At 43.7% G+C, this 7,266-nt stretch overlaps 1 long non-coding RNA gene across 1 annotated transcript; it reads left to right on the top strand.

Moving 5' to 3' along the window:
- Window positions 1-988: 988 nt before the first annotated feature.
- On the top strand, window positions 989-3,253 carry LOC144166673 (uncharacterized). The gene is made up of 3 exons (XR_013321720.1): window positions 989-1,166; window positions 1,253-1,375; window positions 3,115-3,253. It is a non-coding gene; the product is annotated as an uncharacterized LOC144166673 (long non-coding RNA).
- Window positions 3,254-7,266: the final 4,013 nt, after the last annotated feature.

Here is a 7,266-nt window from a genome sequence, read left to right as displayed (position 1 = left end):
CAATGAAAGAAAAGGTACACGCCGTTACGAGCCCGAGGAGGAGGCGACAGTAAATGAAAGGGACAGTAGAGTGTACAATAGGCGGGGTTGGAGGCTTCCCCCAACTACTAACAATAGGCCCGCTAGAAACACATACCGCGTGGTGCACTGAAGGAGGCGGATAAGCCCGTGCAGTCCGCTTAGAGAAATACGACACAGAGGATGAATAGGAAGAGTCCGAGGAAAGGTGGAGAAGGGGAGAACATCTTAGCTGCGGTCCGGCTGATGGTCTCGCCGGGGTGACGGAGGCTGTCGGTCGTCTGTGGTGGGGCGCCGCTGATCAGCGACGCAATTTGGGTGAACTCCGGCCGCGCACTGTCGCCTCCTTGAGGAATCTTCGGGGGCCCGAAGTTCACCGCCGTCGTCGCTCGGCCTCCCCAGCACAGCCCTCAAGGCCGACGCCGCGTCCCGGCCGTACGTCCGGCCACCACCAGTTCTCAGCCCATTCTCCTCGGAAACCCCGCGCTGCACCACGCACACCGTCCACCGGGCCGCGCGTCTTCCGAGAATTCGCGGGGCGCAGCCTTCAGTAGGCCGCGGCACTCTCGCCCAACTCTCTCCCCGAAACACATGGCCAGCCGACCCGGGTGCGACAATGGCGGCGAGAACATTCCTCCGCTACGCGGTACGGCTCCTCTCGGCGAACGGCAAGAAATGACGCGCGGCAAAAAAAAAAACCCGTCAAGGAGGGACATGAATTTCGCGACACTCATAAGCCACAAAAGAGTACTTTTTGAGTTGTGCATATTGTGCAGATATTCACCAGTTCGCATAGACCAAGGACATGTGAGCTTAAAGTATGTTCAAATATTTTTATATCTCAGATTGTTTAGCAAGGATAGATTATCAGGGCTTCCGCTGTAAAAAAGACATTCTACTTTCGTGGAACAAATCAGACATTGTTCAATATTTTCTCGTGCTCCCTGGGTAAAGCAAGGCATAAATGTATTCTCTGATATTTTTGTACTGTTTATTTTCTTGGCAATAGGGCGAAGATAGACCTAAAACAGTGGTACAAGGAATGCATATGGCCATTTTAATTGTATTTGGACCCCTTCTTGGAAGTGTATCATCAGAAGGCAACACATTAAAGCTCTTGCACGGGATGAAATCATTGCATTCTACAAGTAAGTACGCACTGCCATTTTTGGGTTTTTCATGGCGCGTTTTTAGGCAGTTTCTTTATAACTGATGGTTTGAAACTTCTTTTCAGTGACAGCTTGGCCTGTGGCTCAAGGTGACAGTAGGAGCTTTTCGGAACACGTTAGCGAAACTTTCCTGGAAGTGCACTTTGAGACGGCCCTGGCAGAAACACCCGGGTCTTAATTTTGGTTGGGTAAGCTGGCATTTTGTTTTTGCGATACTCAATTTCTGGGTCTGTTCGTCCTTATAAAATCTCAGTGTTAAGAAGTTATCGTGAACGCCAATATTGGCCATTGTGTTCACATTCCGCCTATTACGGATGCTCCAACAGTGGCCAAAAGAAACACTATTTTGTATTTTAGTTTTGTAAATATTTAGCTTTTACACCTTGAGAGTTGTTGTGATTTGCCAGCACCACGGACACGCCCAACGTGGTTGCTGCTACAACAATACGGTGGCAACTGACGATTTAAATTTCCCGCTTTTAATACGCCCGTAGCACCAATAATACTCCCAAATACAGGCGTAGCATGAGTAAAGCTTGCATTGGATTTTGACAGGTGGTTAAATAAGGGGTATTTTTTTTAAAGGGAATTGTTTAGAGCACAGAAAGTGACGTCTGCAAGAAAATGTGCTATAGTTGCGATTTATAAGAAAATTGTGCAACAGCCTAGTTCAGCATTAGTCAGCTCAACTTCTGCCTCATACCACTATGAACCATGGAGGTAATACATATCGAGAGGGAAATATTTTAGGGGGAACTAATTCCACAAAAAATTTTTGCCACAGTGCTATATTTATGATTTCCTATGCCTGGCCATTTATTTCTTTGTGGTAGAAACATCATTTATACCCGTGCCACACGTACACGAACAATGACATTAAATGCTTAATGCCTTAAGTTTTAATGCCATTAATTTGCTGCTACACGCAAAAATCTAATGCCATTCGCTTTAATGTCATTTTCGTTTAAGGAGTTCCCCACAACTCATTTACCTTCGCGAACACCTTAAATCTGCCTACCCTCGAACGCGATGAGCACGAAATGAAGCCACCGAAACTCTCAGCACCAGAGTGTTGACGCGGAAATGTAGCTAAACTTCGAAATATGACGATTTTTTGTGCACAATTGGTGACGAAGTTTTGAAGAAGACGAAGTTCACTAGAACAGAGGCAAAAGTAAGAACATCGCGTTACTCTTCGTGTTAAATTTTTCGGTTTTGGCTACCGCTGGCCGGCGACGGCATCCTGAAGCCACTTTTAGAAACGGCTCCCACCATTTTTAAGAAAACACTATTTCTCATAAAATTTTCTTTCGCAAAAAACAGTTTTAAAGCTTTTAAGGCGTTTTTCTCTACATTAAAGACTTCTAAAATATGAGTGAATTTCTCTTTTTGGTCATGATCACCATCATGCCTAACACATTTAATGCCTTTGCATTTTCGCGTGTAGCACGGCCCGCCCAATTAATGACATTGGTATCTTAAGGCATTAAACACTTAATGTCATTTTTTGTGTACGTGTGGCACGGGTATTAGCTGTAAGCTATAATAAGCCAGTTTCACTACAGCATTCTAGGGAGCACATTATACAGTACAGAGAACATTTTTTGCAGAGAGAAGGTGTGTAAAATATAATGCCGAAAGGTGATTATAGTAATTATTATTTGATTAATAAACGAAACCTCTCAAGGATAAAAAAAAACCTTATATTCAGGATACCGAGGCAGCAAAGTTAGATACTTTCCAGAATCAGGGCAATTTCATTGATTGTCTGTGGTGATATTGTTTAGCGCACTTTCACCTTTAGCAGCACTCCCAGAAAAAACCCAAGAAATCACTGATTTTAAATCAATTACTGTGTTATGAAAGGGATTAAGCAACTCACTCATTTAAAGCAACCATGTAACAAAATTTTCTTGTTTCCTTGAAGGTACATGAGGTGAGCAGTAAGTCTTCTCGAGGCCCGGTTATTCTGAGAGAAGGGACTGGCGGCATCAATATTGCCCGCAAGAAACACATCACGGATTCGCCGCCTGCATTGTCACTTCAGGATGTGGTCATCCTCTTCTCCGCATGTTTTTTTTTTCATCGTGCAATCATGTTCATATGGTTGTGTGCCTTCGGAGAGTTCTTGGGACTTTTGCGGGGAGTTCTTGGAAATCATGAGAAGTTTGACAGTGGCCTGGTGTCATTTAAGTTGGAGTCTCTGTTGAAATAGTACTTGAAGTGTGCAGCTCTACCCTACTTGGGATTTTAAATTATTGGTAGAGGTTAAAGTATCTCTTGAAAGGCATGAAGGAGGTCAGATGAAAGGCATGAAGGGGGTGAAATCAGATGAAGAGGTTTAAGTTACTTTCACATGCAAGTTTCATGTCAACTGAACACTGAAGTCGTGCCTTATTTTTCATCATTGGCACAATGCGCAGGCTGCCTTTGAATCTATAGTGGGTGTTAATGTAATTCATGGCACCGCATTGTAACGTCCTTATTATTCAAGTGTAGCTCATGATATTTTTTTTCATGGCAGTGCTGCTGCTGATGCAAAAGTGACAGTGGTTATTTACGCAGATGGCTTCCGCCTTCATTGATAAATTTTAGTACCGGATATGAGCTGACACACATGACCTAGAAGAATTGAAAATGTGCGTATTTGGCTTGAACAAGTTTTCTTCTTTGAACAAAGCTGCATTTCTTGCTTGGCAGAAGCAAGGCTTTGGTCACAATTACACTGATAGCAAGACGGGAGGGTTTTTATAACACGCAACTGTGAATTTCACCTAAGGTAAAATGTTGAGGCTGGAAAAAATGCTTTCAAGTCTGCTTTGTACAACTGGTCACCTGTATGATTCAACGCTGGCTTGTATGCTTCTTAAGGATGTCTGACTTGTTCCCGCTTGAATTGATGACGTATATAATTAGTCTGCTTGTTAAATTTTAATATGTGTAACATACTTCCAGCTACCTGGTTTGCAAAATTATATAAGATTCACGCTGGCTTTTGTGAGATTTCTTGGGATGAATTATTTTAAACTACAAATTGTTTCGGCTAGTAACGTGCCTTAAGTCAAAGGCCTTTTCAGGACGCTCATAAAGTCTATTTTGCCTACAAATAGCTTGATGTTACACTTACGTCTGGTGTCAGGAAACTACTATCTTTAATAATCATGTTTTAATGGTGGCATACTGCCACATGTGACCTCTCGTGTCAAAATGTTTTATAGTTAATCTTGGCTCGAGCGTTGTTTTCCTAAACTCTTGCACTGCACTGTTGTAGGTTTGTGATAATACAACCGTGTATGGCTTGTTTTTAGGCCTTTCCCTACAATTTAATAGCCAACTGCATTTTCCCAAACAGTTATGCGTAAACATAGTATGGCAAGCACAATGAGTCATTCCGCCTTTGAATTACCTTGGTTTATCTGATAAGACAGCATATTTGATGCTCACTGTTGTATAATGTCTGTGTCAGTGCCGCGGTAGACGCACACGTTAATTTATTTGTGAAGCAGTTGCCCCTAATACCGTCTTTATAAACCATGTTTTTGAGTAAAGGTGAATATGTGAAAATGCCACTTGGAGCCTAGTGTTATCGTTATGGTATTTATTCGTTGTACGTTGGTCATTTTCTGTGTCATTTAAAATAGACAGCTATTCAAATCTGAAATGTATGCATACTAACACCCAATAAAGTTGTATAGTATATTGAAAAGCAGTGTATGAGTCATAATAGTTGGTTTCGTGCGTATTTTATTGCAAGTATATTGTTTCCTTTACATGCAGCTGAAAGTCAGAAGAGGATTCTGCGGGTGAAGCCTAAGACTGTGTGCCGCTCTAGGTGCCTCAGACCAACTTTTATATAGAACTGTGCTCCGATAGGCAACTGTTGGGAACTGTCAGGGACCACACTGCTGCGGTGGTTTCTGCTTTCCAATTGTTGGTATCACGGCGGGTCATATATCAAGGCTGTGTTAAAATGGTGGTTGGGGTTTCCTGCTGATAACAATGCATCCGCTAGCCTGGCATATGACCTCGGTGTATACCGACAGGAAAGCAGAAATATGGGAAAAGTGGAGTCCCATAGACAGCTTCCCAATGCCTATAGGAACACAGTTTTATATAAACAGCTGGCCTGAAGGTACCTGGAACGGCGCACCGGATAAATTCCATAATCATTTTACATGGATCAATGTTCCAGTAACCTAAACTACCATTTTATTTGGAACAGTGATCCGCATACTCTTATTTGGAACACTGATCCACATAATTTAGTTGCAAAAATATGTGGGGCACTGTTCCACTTAATTTTCAGGATATGTGGAACACGGTTCCAAATATATAACTGGAACTTTTTTGCAAAAAAGTTCCAGTTACTAAGTGGATCTTACGTGGAACCAGATTAAGAGTGTACATACGTGCACGTTCTAGACACCTAAGCATTTCTATGTGAACTCAACATACAAACTCGCCAGTCCGTCTGCAACGCTTAATGTGTCACACTTTTGCCCCATAAGGAAGTGCTATAGCTAAAAGGTCCTAGGGCCTTCATATTTTCATATAGCACTGGTTGTATTGTGTTACATGGGCGAAGGCATACAAGCAGGCTACAGTTCTCCGTCATGCAGTGGTAGAGTGGTGGGCGATCGGCTTTCAGAGGAGTTGCCTCCGCTCCGACGAAGCAGAGACAAGAGCCAAACTTGTTTAATGGATGGCGAGGAGAAAACAGCGATGATACAGGTAGCAGCACACTGGCGTGCGTACAACAAGACAACTCGAACGGGCAGAGAAACGTTCTTCACAGAGGCCCAGGACGCACTAGTCTGCGCTTATAAATATTTATAACCAGAACAACGGTCAACCGAGCGTTACGCATGGCACCGGAAAGTACAAAAAATTGGCCGCGTGTCTGCTACTTTCGTTGCAAATGTCGTCAAAAGACGATAGTCTTTGTAAGCATTTGCCAAGGAAATGCCCCCCTTTGCTTTCCCGCTCACATTTCATGCTGTTCCTGTACCGTCGCGCTCATCCCAAGGTAAACACACTAAAGGTTTGCGCAAGGCGATTTGAATTTACCGCGTTCCACTGCGACAGGCCGGATTCCTCGATGCCAGCGCTGCAGTACGGCGGAGACGCGCGTGAATCGATGCGGCCGACTACAAGGTTTATAGAACCGCGTGGCCGTGCTCCACGTCCGTTCCAAGCAGACGCGGAACCTAGCTAGTGGAACCTTTCGTTGCGGTTGCCGCGTGATTTTTCATATGCCGCCAGGAGGCGGCGTTTTTCTTCAGTAGATGTAGAATATCATTTTTATCGAAAAACCAAGCATTCATGAATTTTTTTTATTATTGCAACAGTGTAAATATCCCTTGTGTACTAATTACCTGTCTTATATTTGCGTAATGTCTTGTTCTTGTTCAACAAAGTTGACAAGTATGAACGTATAAACCAGGATTAGACGTTTACATTTGGCTGTGAGTATATAAGACTATTGCGCAGTAAGCATTTTACTTTGGCCGGGTGGCTGAATCGTGTTACAGACAGACAGACGGGCAGACAGACGTACAGACAGACCAAAATTTCTGGGTTTGAGTAGGTCAAGAAAGACTATCGTCTATAATACACAAGGCACTTCCTATAGGTGATATGATGCGTCCGAAGAAGCCGGAGAACGCTATGCCATAGAGAGGGGGACAAAGAAGGAGGGCCTAGCGCACGGCCGCCGTTTGTTGGAGGCTTGTTGGAACACGCGTCAATGGAACCGAGACGACAACAACTCACCGACTGGGACAAAGTCAGAGCCACCCGCTCGCAAGTCTCAGCAAAAGACATCACAGAGTGGACCGATCAGCTCAAACGGGCGTGGAAAAAATTTACGCAATATCCAGTACAATACGAAGGGGAACCCGCTGCAGACAAACATTTACTTCACTGCTGGCAAGCTCGGCATAGCTTAACGAAACGCTGGAAAAGGAACAAAACGAATCGCTCACTCCGTATTCGTATCAACAAACTGAACAATTACATTCATCAATATACTTCAAAATTATTAGCGCAGCAATGGTCGGATCTATGCGACAGCCTTCAA

The sequence above is a fragment of the Haemaphysalis longicornis genome, unplaced genomic scaffold (assembly GCF_048455015.1).
Source record: "Haemaphysalis longicornis isolate Haplotype H1 unplaced genomic scaffold, Haemaphysalis longicornis Haplotype H1 scaffold_181, whole genome shotgun sequence".
Classification (NCBI taxonomy): Eukaryota; Metazoa; Arthropoda; class Arachnida; order Ixodida; family Ixodidae; genus Haemaphysalis; species Haemaphysalis longicornis.
Note: the sequence above shows the minus strand (reverse complement) of the source record. Positions and strands in the feature narration are given on the sequence as shown.